Source organism: Aphis gossypii, chromosome 1, assembly GCF_020184175.1.
Source record: "Aphis gossypii isolate Hap1 chromosome 1, ASM2018417v2, whole genome shotgun sequence".
Taxonomy (NCBI): domain Eukaryota; kingdom Metazoa; phylum Arthropoda; class Insecta; order Hemiptera; family Aphididae; genus Aphis; species Aphis gossypii.
In genome coordinates this window covers 51,502,078-51,516,135 of record NC_065530.1, presented here as the reverse complement: position 1 = coordinate 51,516,135, position 14,058 = coordinate 51,502,078, and the positions used below count along the sequence as shown (strand labels likewise).

Below are 14,058 nucleotides of genomic sequence, written 5' to 3'. Positions count from 1 at the left end.
ACTGCATACGTCTAATCCAAAAACGAAATCCAAGTACGAAAAAGAACCACCTATACCGTCTATGAAATTCGACATTCTCTGCTTCATAATAACATACATAAACATATACAGATTTAAATAGATTTTAAACTTAATGTATATTTAGTTAAAACAAATTTTTAAACTAGTTTTAATTCTATATTTAAGAAAAACGTAAGCACGTGTATAGTGAAATACTGTAGTTTATAAAATGATTAAATATAAAGCGATTTTTAGTTATAACTATATAATGACACATAATACACACACAAACACATCGCATCTAGTACAAATGTGTGCTTTTGAATGACATAATGATCGTTTATATTCGTATACCCATTATAAAGTGATAATAATTATATAATTGATTATTTGATATTTTGATTCACTACATATAAATAAGGGTCTTAATCGCGCAGTTTACCATCTCGTACAATGACTTGCAGTAGTAAGTACTTAGTGTCTGAAATATAGGTGTTATGAGTTGACTTTTCCTCCAAAAATCATTGTCTAAAACGTTTACAATTATTATTTAGTTGTCTATTAGTCGCCAAAATTAAATATCGTTCGTTATACTTTCATAGTATAACATTTTCCGATAATCTTGTTGACGTGAGCTACATCTAAAATTCTGAAAAATAATTTAATACATTCTACCGTTTATGTTTTTTACACATTAAGTTAAGAATAAAAAAAATTATACGTACCACCCGTGTCTGCTTTATATACTTATACATATTTTATAAATGTTACAACGAAATGATGTCGAAATGTCAAGAGCGCCAGCCGTAAATCGTTTTTCTACAAAATATCACCTACTTAATATTATTATTCTATGTTCTACAACAACGTAGTCGTATTCGAACCAGTGATAAGAAACTGGGCGAACGCCGAACATCATAATATAATAATAACTATGTCACGGTCAACCGAAGAAGTTATACATACAGATCTCTTATAACAGCTGTCCGCCAGAAATTGGATTTTATTATATTATATTATACGAATAAAAAAAAATCTCATTCATAATATGTATGTGTGACGTGTATATATATAATATATATATATAATATACATGCATATACATAATTTTCAAATGTCCCCCAAGAGAAAACCATAAGTACAACACGGTTATAATCTTAAACCTATTTAAGGAGTGCAGTAGGTGTATCACAATCGCATAGGTTTATCTTTATAAGTACAACTATTTTTTCTTATACTTACACATCCCGTACACAACGCTTACTCGCTAACGTTGTATGTAAAAAAAATTAACTATGAAATACCCATATTTTCAATTATATATAGATATACCTATACAACATTATTATTATAGTCCTATCCGTTTTCCGTATACGTTGCAATGGCACGCACTATTAATTAAATAAATCGAACGAATTGTGCACGAAGTAACGGTAATATTCTGCTGTTTGTTGTTTTTAATACAATTTTTTTTTTTTAATTACGTACAAGTTATCGATAAGAAAATGATGGTATAAAATATTCATAAAAAATAGTTTCTTCCCCTTTTCGTTTGGAGGTATAAATATAATAATAAATAATAATAAAAAAATCATAACAAATTTAGTAATATCCAAGACTGTTATAGTTGAATGTTATAGTTACGGAAAATTGTGCCCAAAATATTTCAATTAGATACATATTTTTTACTAACAAATTGTAATAAAAAACACACATTATACATGAAAAATATATCACGCAGTTTTAAACTGCAACAGTCACTTTAATAATTTATGAATTATGATAGATGTATCTAATAGTTAATACACAGTTGTAATATTTGAATTAAAAATTTCGTAAAATTATATTTTAATGGTGTATGTCATTACTCATTACAGTGCATAAAAAATAATATATGATTTGTAAGTGTGCGAATATATAATGTTCAGTACATTTAATTCAATTATACTGGTAATTCTTGAACACTTAAAAAAAAAAAATTGTCTAAATGAGAAAAAATCAGTAACTCTGTTTTGGTATTTTCAGTGTTAATACATTATTATTAATAATTAATACTTATTGTGATTGTACGTGGACTAAAATAATAATATAGTTCTTCAATTAAAATTCCGTTCTTATGCTAGTGCCTAGTTTCTCTGTTTTAAAATGAATTCTTATACATCAAGTTAGATTATTGAACTCATTTAAACAATTAGTAATTGATACACTAATATTATTATGTCTATCTATATATTTTAATTTGTTTATTTAATAAAAATTATTGATTTAAAAAATATTTGTAATATCAATGTGTATATTATGATACATAGTTTAAATATTATTAATTTTATTTAAATTAAGTACACACCAAATATATTAATATTATATATAACTCCGAGTAATAAAATATCATCATATACCAAAATTGTCGCTAAGTATTGTTGTATTTAAAAGTGTTGAATAGATAAATTGTGTGTACTTCTATTTAATAGAAAAATAATTGTATTCAAGCGTGTAAAAACAATTATCAAAAACTTTAAAATAAATAAATAATACTTAATAATTAATATCAATATTTAAATAGACATTTGTTTTCTGTAAACTAAGATCACAGAACAGATAGAGAAGAGTACCTACGTTCATATATTTACCGCTGCTCAACCGTGGAAACTTATTATTTTTCATCCGATTTATTGAACTCATTTTATCCATACATTTTTTATCTGTTAAACATTCTGTTTCAATGATCATATTTTTCATAAATAATTTTAACGAAGGCGTTCGCGTTTAGTTTATGAGTATTGGTTTCGTAAAGTGTTTGAATAATAATTGATTTTCATCGTTTTTACAATTCTGTCAACATGAGGTTATCCACCTTCTTTAGTTTTAACTAAGTATTCTATAAATAATAAAATAATTAATACCATCCAACATCTTCAAACTTTACCATATATATCTATATTTAAATTTAATTAATATTAGCTGTTTTAGATTCTGAACGGAATTATGAATGTATTGATTTTTCAATGATGTGTTTTTTTTGTCTATGTACAACATTAATTGTCGAAATAATGTTTCAATTTAAAATTTCGGGAGTGGTTTTCAATGGCAAAGTGAATATCTTTGGTGCATTATAGAGGTCAAAAATAAGAATTTTCCAACATTATTCAAAAAAATCTATTTTTTATCAGACAGTTGTAACTCAAAAACTAATCACTGTAAACACTTGAAATTTCCACCAAATGTTTATATAAGCGTTATATTCTATACGGAGTTAAATTTTCAAGATACTTTGACTTTTTTTTGAGATTTATAGACAACTGAAATTTTCGATTTTTCTGTTTTTTTTTTTAAGTATTGATAAAAATATTTTGAGTGCCCAAAAAAAACTTAAAAATGTAATAAAAGATTTCTTATAAGTCGTTAATCGTTATTGTAGGTAGTTAAAAAAAAAAAAATCAAAAACCGTTATTCACAATTTTTTTTTAGAAGCGTTTAAAGTTTAAATTTTTACGAAAGAATTTTGTTATTCAAAAAGTAGGTACAATTCGTGATACTTGAAAATTCAAACAAAATTCCTCATGTGTTAGTTTTATAGTTTCAAAAATTATAAAAATACACAGGTAGAATTTTTTTATTAGTTTTTGAAGTTCAAATATTGACAGAATTCGTCAAAATTATGAATATTTGTAAATTATTTTATAGTTAAAAATGTTGTATTAGTAACTAAAAGTTGAACATTTTATACAAGATTTTCCATAAGTTTGACTTACAATAATTATAAAAGAAGTTGGCTAATTAAAAAAATGTTATTTGTCACATGAAAAATAGCAATTTAATATCAAATAATTTAAAAATTTTGTTATAGTTAAAAACTACTAGTCAAAGAAACATGAAACATGCACCAGTTATTTAAATTGGCATTTTCTGTACAAGATTTAATTTTGGAGTATTCAGGTCATTAAAGCATAAACCACCTTTTTCACCACCCAATTTAAAATATATATCTTAGGCTGACAAATCATCTCCGTTTAGAAATCGTTTTTCGTATAAAATGATACTGTCTTATCATAGCATTCAAATTTAACACTCTTAAATATATTATAATAGTGATCCACACAACATCTTATGTAGAGTGGTACCCACTTGATCACGCTTTTTTAAATTACATCTGTATACTGTCTTATTTTTGTATTAATAACTGTACATCTTTGTCTTGATTTAATTTTCTTTTTAATTGCAAGGATGTAAGGATAAATCATCAATTTCGAAACATAAAAAATTACATATTATATCATTTTTTAAGGTTTATACTATTTAGTCTATGTGAAATGTTCATATCGTAAGTACAGTACGAAAATATCTTCCCAGAAGAATAGTACCTATATATCTTTTTAAATAATATGAAATTATTATTTTGCTTCAAGTAAACGACCTATAAGTAAAAAGGCATTTTAAGTATTTAGATTTATACATATTATTATTTTGGTAATGGTAGGTATGAATAATGAGAAGACCTATATACATTTAAACATTAAATCAATGGACAGTAGACCTTATTATCGCCCACTTCACTGCCTACTAATGAAAAAAAGTAGGTAATCATTTAAATTAGACAATGGTTATCGATTGACCTAAAAATGTATAATAAGTAAAATAAGAATATCAGCATATATATACATATTATACATTATACATGTATTACATAGACTAGATTTAAACTTTCAGTTAACTGTGGTTGTCCATTGACCATTATTAATATACTTGTCAATATTTTCATCGAGCCATTTATTTTGAACTCCACCACTTACTAATGTTCTATTTTTGTTATTGCTTTTCTTTTTATAAAGAGTTACTGTCAAAATCATAGATGCTAAATATTATTATGTATTATTAAACAAGTATAATATTATATACATTCGAGATCAAAAACTATAAAATTATTGTCATATAATAATAAATAAATATCAATCATTATGGATAGTAAAATTAAATACCTGCAGGTAGATATCATACATTATGTACGATACACGAATAATACTATACAGTATCTCTGATACCAATTATAATATTATCTAAATAACTACCTATATAATTTATAGTATAACTTAATGTTTGTTACAGATATATTTTTTAATTTAATTTAAATTAAACTTCATAATAATTTTGAGAAATTTATTTATGGTAATATTAATAGTAGGTAGTAGTAATATATATCATGTATAAAATATATATTAAGAAATTTTAATTCGAATATTTTTGGATACAATTTATGTTTATTTATTTGTTTAGCGGCTCGAACAAAAAAACAAAATATATTTTATAATTTACACTGTATAATAGCCTGTAAGTATTTGTATAGTCGCAGAAGCTATTTAGGTTATCATTTATTTATATTATTTTGGAAATAATATAACACGAAAATTTAGAATATAACAGCATAATTATTAGTACTTATTTTAAAATATATATTAGTTTCATTTATAAAAATATAAAAATCCAATTACGCAGTATAAAAAATATTTGCCTATTATTCATATATACTATATCAATTATTAAGGCCGTTACTGTATTACAATTTCACCTAATCTCTATTGGTCAATTGTAGAACAGTTATTATGTTTTACGTTTTTAAGAACCAACTTAAAAATATTATATCCTGTTCAAATAACGAATAACCTACCTACCTTATGATAATAATCGTTCTTACACAAATAATTATTCGGTCAACACTGTGTTCTATGTAAGAGAAGTGTTTAATCGGATAATAAACGATGATATAATAATTATATGGCAATTATTGCTACTGTAAAATCTCTTTTCGTTTTCCGGTGGGATTTAATCTTCTGAAATATAAAAATTTTAAATTAAAATACCAAAAAACGGTTTTTCAAATGCCTAATTTCTCACGCGCCTGGTTTTTTTTTTTGTTATTCTTTGTTGAAAATTCAGACAATGCAACATAGAAACGGTAGTCTTAGCGTAATTAAAAACTGAGAAAAAATCCTCTTCGGCGCTGTCGGATCTTGCCATGACAAAATACCGCTACCGCGAATTCGGTGGACTGTGAACAGCTTCGACCAAATCTGAAAAAAGACGATGACGCGCGTTGTGACAATATTACAATAATAATAATATTAATGAGCCGCTTACGAATTATTCATTATTATTATTATAAGATTGAATAAACTACACCGACGAAAGAACAGACAATAAAAAAAAAAAAAAAAAAACAATAAATAATAAAAATAATTATAATTTGTCTCTGGTGCGTAAACTCCGAAATGTTTGTTTGCTCGTGCGGACACGCTATCGTCATCTTTACATTAACATCAACGTAATGATATGCCTGTGTCATTACAACGTACTTACGTATATTATATTATTATGATTGCATACGATCGTGTATTGTTGTGCTACACAGCTGCAGTCTGGAGATCACGCGCGGTGTATGATACGACTCATTAAATTACCGTATACCCGAATATTTTGACCATGACAAAATAAATATTGTATTCATATTATACGCGACGGATGATGCGAATACCTAAAAAAATAAAATGATATACGTATATACATATATAATAATTATATTTTAAATACCCGTTTATGGTACCTATACGTGATATGTAAGTATATATATATAGTAGGTAGGTATATATAGGTGTATGTATATGGTTTCCGCTTTCTGACGATACATAATATTATAATATAGGTGGCCAGTTGTATCCGGAAGATATCGTACGATAGTAAATCAAGGCGGTACAGTGTTCGATTTGGGTCACTGAACAATAAAAATTTAAAAAAGGACGCATTTTTTTTTTGCTTTTTTTTTACATTGCCCGTATGTCTGTTGTGCGCGGACGGTCAGAGATCAACGAGGATGGAGATCGTCAACAGTCGTGATCAACCACGTGCCGTAGGCGAGACACACATGGTAATATGGTATACGTATTATATTGTTTTGAATATTATCTCGTAATTTATAATGCGTGCGATGAGGTGTTTAATTGTTATTGTTGATTCCGAGCTGTGTACCGACGACGCGACGATCGGATTACTATGAACCGATCGCGGTTTTAAAACCACAAAATAGCGAATACAAAAGTCACGAATAAGTATAATATATAAACAACCGAGAATACTTCTATCTGATTTCCATGACACGTTTAGAGTTCTGGCCGCCGGTGATGTTTGTATATATGAAATCTATACTTATATATGAGTGTGGTAAACTTGTTCAATGTATCAGAAAAAAATGATCATACATAACTGTCATAAAAATACCGAACATTGCAATAATAACTATTAATGAGAGAAAATACGAGCGAATAGCTAGTATATACTCGGGTCGGTGGCTATTATAAAAGCATAATAAATAGAATGACTATAAAATAGAAAAAAATATACGCACGCCGATCGAAATCTACATCATACTAATTACTAAATTACAATTAATAAGTATTATATGCATTATTTCATTGCCATTGTATGTGAATATGTGATCGTCATTTTTCATCTAACCAAAAACTAATATCTCTTTAAATACCTAAGTATTACATTATTATGTATTTATGTAATTGCGTGTGTAATAGAATAAAAGAAAGATTAATCTTTACGAACTGTTTGAACAGTTATACTGCGAGAAGCCCGAGAAGGGAATTATGAATCGTAAACGCGCTAAACCCAAAATATTCAACACAATTATAACGCGCATTGTTAAACACGAGGTAATATTTCCCAGCAGTAAACACATGTAATTTTCATAGTATCACATAATATCTGTGTGTACCTCTATGCACGCGTTGCATACTTAGCATAGTACTCGAGTAATACATCTAATATTATAAGTTTCCAAGGTTCCCGTTAAAATTAGGTATTTATTATTTAAAATGATTATATTATAAAATTAAAATTAAAAACATACATACACACATATATAAATATATATATATATTATATATGTACTTACACGCAATTTTCGTTTTTATATAGTGTATTATATAAATACATAAAAATACATTTACGATAATTTCTCACACTGTAATTCTGCAAGTCGTGTCGAGTCGATCGCATAGAAAATACAGGAAAATACATATAGTCACACTACAGCTAGGTAAGTAACCACAAGCTTCCGGTCGTATACATATATATACGAAATTAAAGTACACCAACGATTCCCGGCGGCTGCCACTATAAGACTGTTGTACGGGATAGACAACGCATATTATTATTATATAGTTACGTATCGCGCGTGCGTGATATAGGTATAGGCAGATAGTGGTATCATGACCCGTAATGTGCATTGTTGGATTCCTGACTACAGTAAAATAATAATGTGCATTGCGCGTATTAAGTGTAAACCTATAATGTGCGTAGGCACCCGATAGTAATGTTTATATAGTGCGTATAATATATATATACACAACAATATGTCAATATTATATTTTTAAACATTTTCTAGAAAATTATTATTTCATAAAAGGTCATGAAAAAAGCTAAGATTAAGTACCATATTATATGAGCCTGTAATTTCCCCAATCTACTTGTATACTAATTATATTGATATAACATTATGATGTCCATTTCAACTATTTAATACATCAGTTATATTTACACTGGCTACGCTTACTATATTCTATAGCTATCTTTTTATATTAATAATGAGTTGTAAATTTATAAGATCAAAATGTTTAACAGTATTAAGAAAAAAATCATTACAGTGTATTTCTATTAAATTTTGCTAATACTGAGTAATGCGAGAGTGAAATATTTTCAAACATTGATTTTAACTATTTACGAACACATTATTTTCATTTAAATTCATAAATAAATCGTTTTTAATACTTCCTATATTTATTTCAATGCAAACAATACTCGCTCGTTAGATGAAAGGACAAATTTCAAATGACTATACCAATTACATTTTTATCGGCATTCCGCTTCACTAAATAATATCTCTAAGATAATATATTGTCTAGTATGGATATAGATTTGTGAGTTTAGATCCATCAATATGAAGCGTATATTGAACCACGTTTATGTACAACTTCATAAAGGTACAAATATGAAAAGATAACATTAGATTTGTGTAGAGAATGTTGCGAAAAGAAAAATGAAAAATAGACAGACTCCGGGAACATGAGCTAATTGTAGAAAAAAAGGTATAAGGTATTAAGGTTTGCAGTGGAAGTAAAAATTACATATTAGTATAGTCGTATAGATACAACTATCCTAGAAGATACTAAAAACCTACTGGTTATCTATATATTAGTAAAAGTATGTAATAAAAACAGATACCAATACGTAGTAAAAAAAAAACTGTAAATCAGAATGCTATCTCGTGGGATTTGCGGCTATAGCGGTTCAATAATGGATGGAATCAATCGGCCGTAAAAAATAATCCTTTACAACTATAGATACGAATATTACGATTTATTTTTTTTATCAAATATCGACGTCTATCTGCCATGGTTCTAAGAACATTTTTTTTTCTAACGAATATTGCACAATTGTCTTCATAAAAAAGTATAAAACAAATATCACAGCTATACGCCTGTACCAATTCAATTATAGTGTTTATATTATTATAATATTAAACTAGCTATCCCCGTAAACTTGGTTGGCAGTACAAAATGCACCCGTGTTAAATTTGGCGCCAGTTTTCGTTTACGTATCAATATTGTTAATTTTGAAATTTTTTATAAGACGGTTGCGCATCGTTCAATTTATGAGTTATACATAATTTTTACATTGGCCGTTTAAAAGGTCGTACATCATTTGCGCATCAATAGTATTTTACAATAGAATTGTAAAAAGGCGTTTACCTAAAAGCGAAGATTGTTTTATTGTCTTAAATTTTGCACATCGCTAAATATATTTTCATAGTATGTATTTAGTTTTTAATATTGTGTAGGGTTATCTGTCTTAAAATACAGTAAAACTTCTATTTAACAAAGTCTCGTGGGGAACAAAAAAAGAAAATGGTATTATAAAAAAATTCATTAAATAGAATTAACGCATAATAAACAATGAAAGTCATGGTTCATAAAAATAATTCGTTAAATATAGAATTTTGATAAATGGATATTCGTTGTATGGAAGTTAAACTGTGCGTGTAACAAATATGTAGTATTGTGTAAGTAATCAGTTAGCAAAAACACGACGAAGTTAACAACTAAAATGTAAGGGTGAACAATCGATTTTATCGTATAAGTATATCAAGCTAAATAATAGATTACTGTATAGTAAAATGCATGAGATGCTGTCGAAACGTACGGCTATACAAGACGTACAATATGTGAATGGTCAGGTAATCAGTACATTATACTATTATACTGTAGTTTTGACTATTGAGTTTACATTTTTAAATGCGTCAATTAAAATTCGTTAATTCAAATCGTGGAAAAACTGAAAAGCTTTGTAATAACTGATAACATAAACATCTATTTATTTCATATGATTATACTCTTTTATAGAAGTCCCTTCTATATTCTCTCAAAATGTTGATGTGCATTTTATGTACGATAATTTGGTGCAAATAAACAGACGATCCACAAATTATAAATAGCCGTTGATGCTCAAATGATATACAGCCAAAATTGGTTACCTAATGCTAACATACTTTTCCTTTTTAACTGATAGCAGAAGAGGCTCTGTGTGAACAATACTACTCTTCTGCTGCCATCATTTATTGATGAATACAATTCTCCAAAAATATATATACAATATATTATATTATACAAAAAACATATAGAACGATTGTAGGTTGTGCTGTATCACATTACAAAAAAAACTAATAATAATAAATAATAAATAAAGAAGTTCGCCAGTCTATCCCTGGCCCCATGTCACACGTACCCACCAGCCTATGTTTTGTACCTTGTACGTCTAGCTCATTCAGGAAGAGATTAGTCAGTCAGAACCGTCCAAGAATTTGATAAAGTTTAGATCAAACACGACTAGTATGCGGATCATAGTAGCAACAGAAGCCCTGGTCATTCTAGTCGTCGCATCTAAACGTTCTGCCGTTTCAGATAACAGCTTGGTCACAGTGAAGACTTCACTCTTAGTCGTAACCGCGCCCAAGTTAGACCGTCCTTTGACCGTAGCACATGTTGGTTACCTGGACGCCTATTTACACCAGGTGAAGTTCACTGTTCTATCTCGCTGAGCTAACTGTATCCGCGTATGACAACCAGTCAACCCCCTTAACTAGCACCGCCCGTGGCATTATACTAGACTTGACCGTGGTCTTCAGTGGATTACACGCCGTAAATACATTGAAAAATGCTTTGATTTTAGCCTTACCGATAACTTTTCACCATATACTACTAATGTTTAAAGCAGAGGTTCCCAACCTTTTTTGACTCACGTCACCCTTAGTCATTTTCCAAAAATTCTGAGGCACCTTATAGACTACTTCGGTTTTATGTAGCAGTGCATAAGTATTAGTAATATTTTAATTATTTTTATAGAAAATTATAAAATTATATTATGTTATTAGTTTTTTGACAAGATAAGCTTAACTTACAGCATTAAAATAATTATTTACTAATAGCAATATAAATGTATACTATAATATCCTTAAAAATATAAGATAAGACCGTCTCCGTTCAGAATCGTTTTTCGTGTAGAATGGTTTATTATTGAATTCAAATTGAATACAGTGACCTACTCAATGAAGAGGAACACTTGACACTATATCCAGTTAAGCGACTTCCCCGAACTATGAAATAAACATACTAAAAACGTAACGATTTTTCAGCTAAAGAAAATAAATTTGTTAAAATAATTATTTTATAATAATAACAAAACATTAGACGAAACTGATTTATGTATATCCATGTATCGTGATTGTTTTTTGAAAAATCCCGGTTTTTAAGATTTGTAGTAAAAATTATGATTAATTAGGACCATTTTGACATACAATCGTTCTTAAAATACGTTCTTAAATAATTTAAGTACATTCATTTTTGTAGATTAATTTTAGACAATTGTAGAGACTGATTAGTGATTATATATATTAATATTTTTATTATTTTCAAATATTTATAGTCTAAATTGATATTTGGAGTACATGAAATAGTGGTAAGTGACTGAGAGGTCAAGGGGTATATGAATAAAAAAAGTTTGAGAACCGCAGATATAGAACATATTTCGTTAGCTAGACCGTACTTAGGAGCGCAGTCTTATGACATGTCCTAGCATTTATGGGGGAATGTTACGACAAAAATCAATAGAGTTATTACTTATTATAGACAACTTATCGCTACAGTATTTTATATTCCTGAACAAACGCTATTCGTGGCATCCATTGTACAAGTATCACTGCTCCACCACCCATGAATCATGATAACAGTCAATACGTCATTAAACTCTCCTACTACAGAGACCTTACAGAATCGAATAACACGGAAAACGTATTGTCAAATTCCAATTACAACTGAACTCTTTAAGTCGGCGGTACTGAAACCTACCAGGGAGAGATTTGAGAGAAAGTTTGGAAAACCTCTTTCATCAGAAAAATGTCAAATGACGTTAATCATACGCTCTCGACACATATCTGCTGCAGCTAGAACTGCAAAAACAACAAAGTTTACCGAAAACAAAGTTTAAAATGTTATAATAAATACGTCATTTTCAATTCAGAAAAAAAGATATTAATTATGTTAAATAAATTATAATATTGGTGAGAATCAAAGTTATAAAGAATATATACATTTTTATTTATATTAGTTATATACAGAATATCACAAATATAATGTGTGTTTTGTGTGATATATTATAATTAATATATAATTATGTTACCATTGAGTATCGACTATATTATAAACTATTCTTTACAAGAATTTACACACGTATTAAAGTATACATTCTGTCCAATTAAGTATTTTAGTGGCCTGTGTATTGTGCCCATATATTATTATTTTTTTTTTCTAGTGGTGCAACAGGATAGCTACCAGGATCCGACTTCCCCACCACCACTCTCTTTAACTATAATATCAACTAATGTATTAACTAAGTATTCCTATTTATTTACCAAGAAAATAGTGTATGAAAGTATTAACGGTTTTACGTTGATTTCGCATGAAGACCGTTTCGTAACGTATCACGCTTCAAACTAAGCAATAAGCATGGACTCCCCGCATCCATCCATTGAACAAAATGTCTAGTTGCGCCACTGGCCCATTTAATGCGTTATATTGTCATCGGGTGGTCGAATATACTAGAGTGATAGTTTAGCGATTTATGGTTAACAATAACGTTTAGAAGAAAGTTTAAGGTGTATAACACTTCATACATATTACTCATATTATTATTTATGTACAGCCCCCGACGTGCTGCGCGGAGAAAAAGAAAATCGGAATTTAGATCATCACGAGAGTGTATACAATAATTATTATTAAAAAAACGACGATATAAAAGTGCTAGTGCGTTTACCGCCGACGCCATGTGATGGCAATACTTACGCGTAGATAATACAACATTATTGGCGGCGTCTTATTATAAGCCGCAAGTACCGCGTCGTCGTCTTCGTCGCCGTCACTGGGTCAACGCGAGTATAATATACACGAGATCACGACACAGCGCGATTTTCTTACGTTCATTAAAAAAAAAAAATAATCGAGCCGACGGCGAAAAAATAATGGACACGAAAAAATAATTATATATATAAATAGGTATATAAGTGAAACAATAATGTATAAACGCAATCATACTCGTCGCGAGAGAGTATACTAAATAGTAAATGATATATACGATAAAACATTATATTATTTTATACCTGCAGTAGGAAAAGCACGAAATTTAGTTCACGCGGGAATACGATTCACAACTTACGTAAAATACGAGTGCACACAAAATTTCTGTCTACGGTAATGAGTAGAACAATCCACCTCGTGTCCTCGTCGAAGCAATAGACAACTGACAAGTATACTGTGGAGCGGTGTATTTACATACGATCTGCATCTGGTGTTTAAAAACACTGAAAACGGACATACGAGCAAGGTGAATATATATGTATTATATACATACACCTTGCATAATGATATTTAAAATCTATAATTGATAAAGATA

The 14,058-nt window shown here is 28.6% G+C and overlaps 1 long non-coding RNA gene across 1 annotated transcript; it reads right to left on the bottom strand.

Annotated features, from left to right (window-relative positions):
* Positions 1-5,896: 5,896 nt before the first annotated feature.
* On the bottom strand, positions 5,897-8,086 carry LOC126549469 (uncharacterized). Its single transcript, XR_007603581.1, has 3 exons — positions 7,952-8,086; positions 6,352-6,526; positions 5,897-6,065 (listed from the first exon to the last, which is right to left on the bottom strand). It is a non-coding gene; the product is annotated as an uncharacterized LOC126549469 (long non-coding RNA).
* Between the last annotated feature and the right edge of the window lie 5,972 nt (positions 8,087-14,058).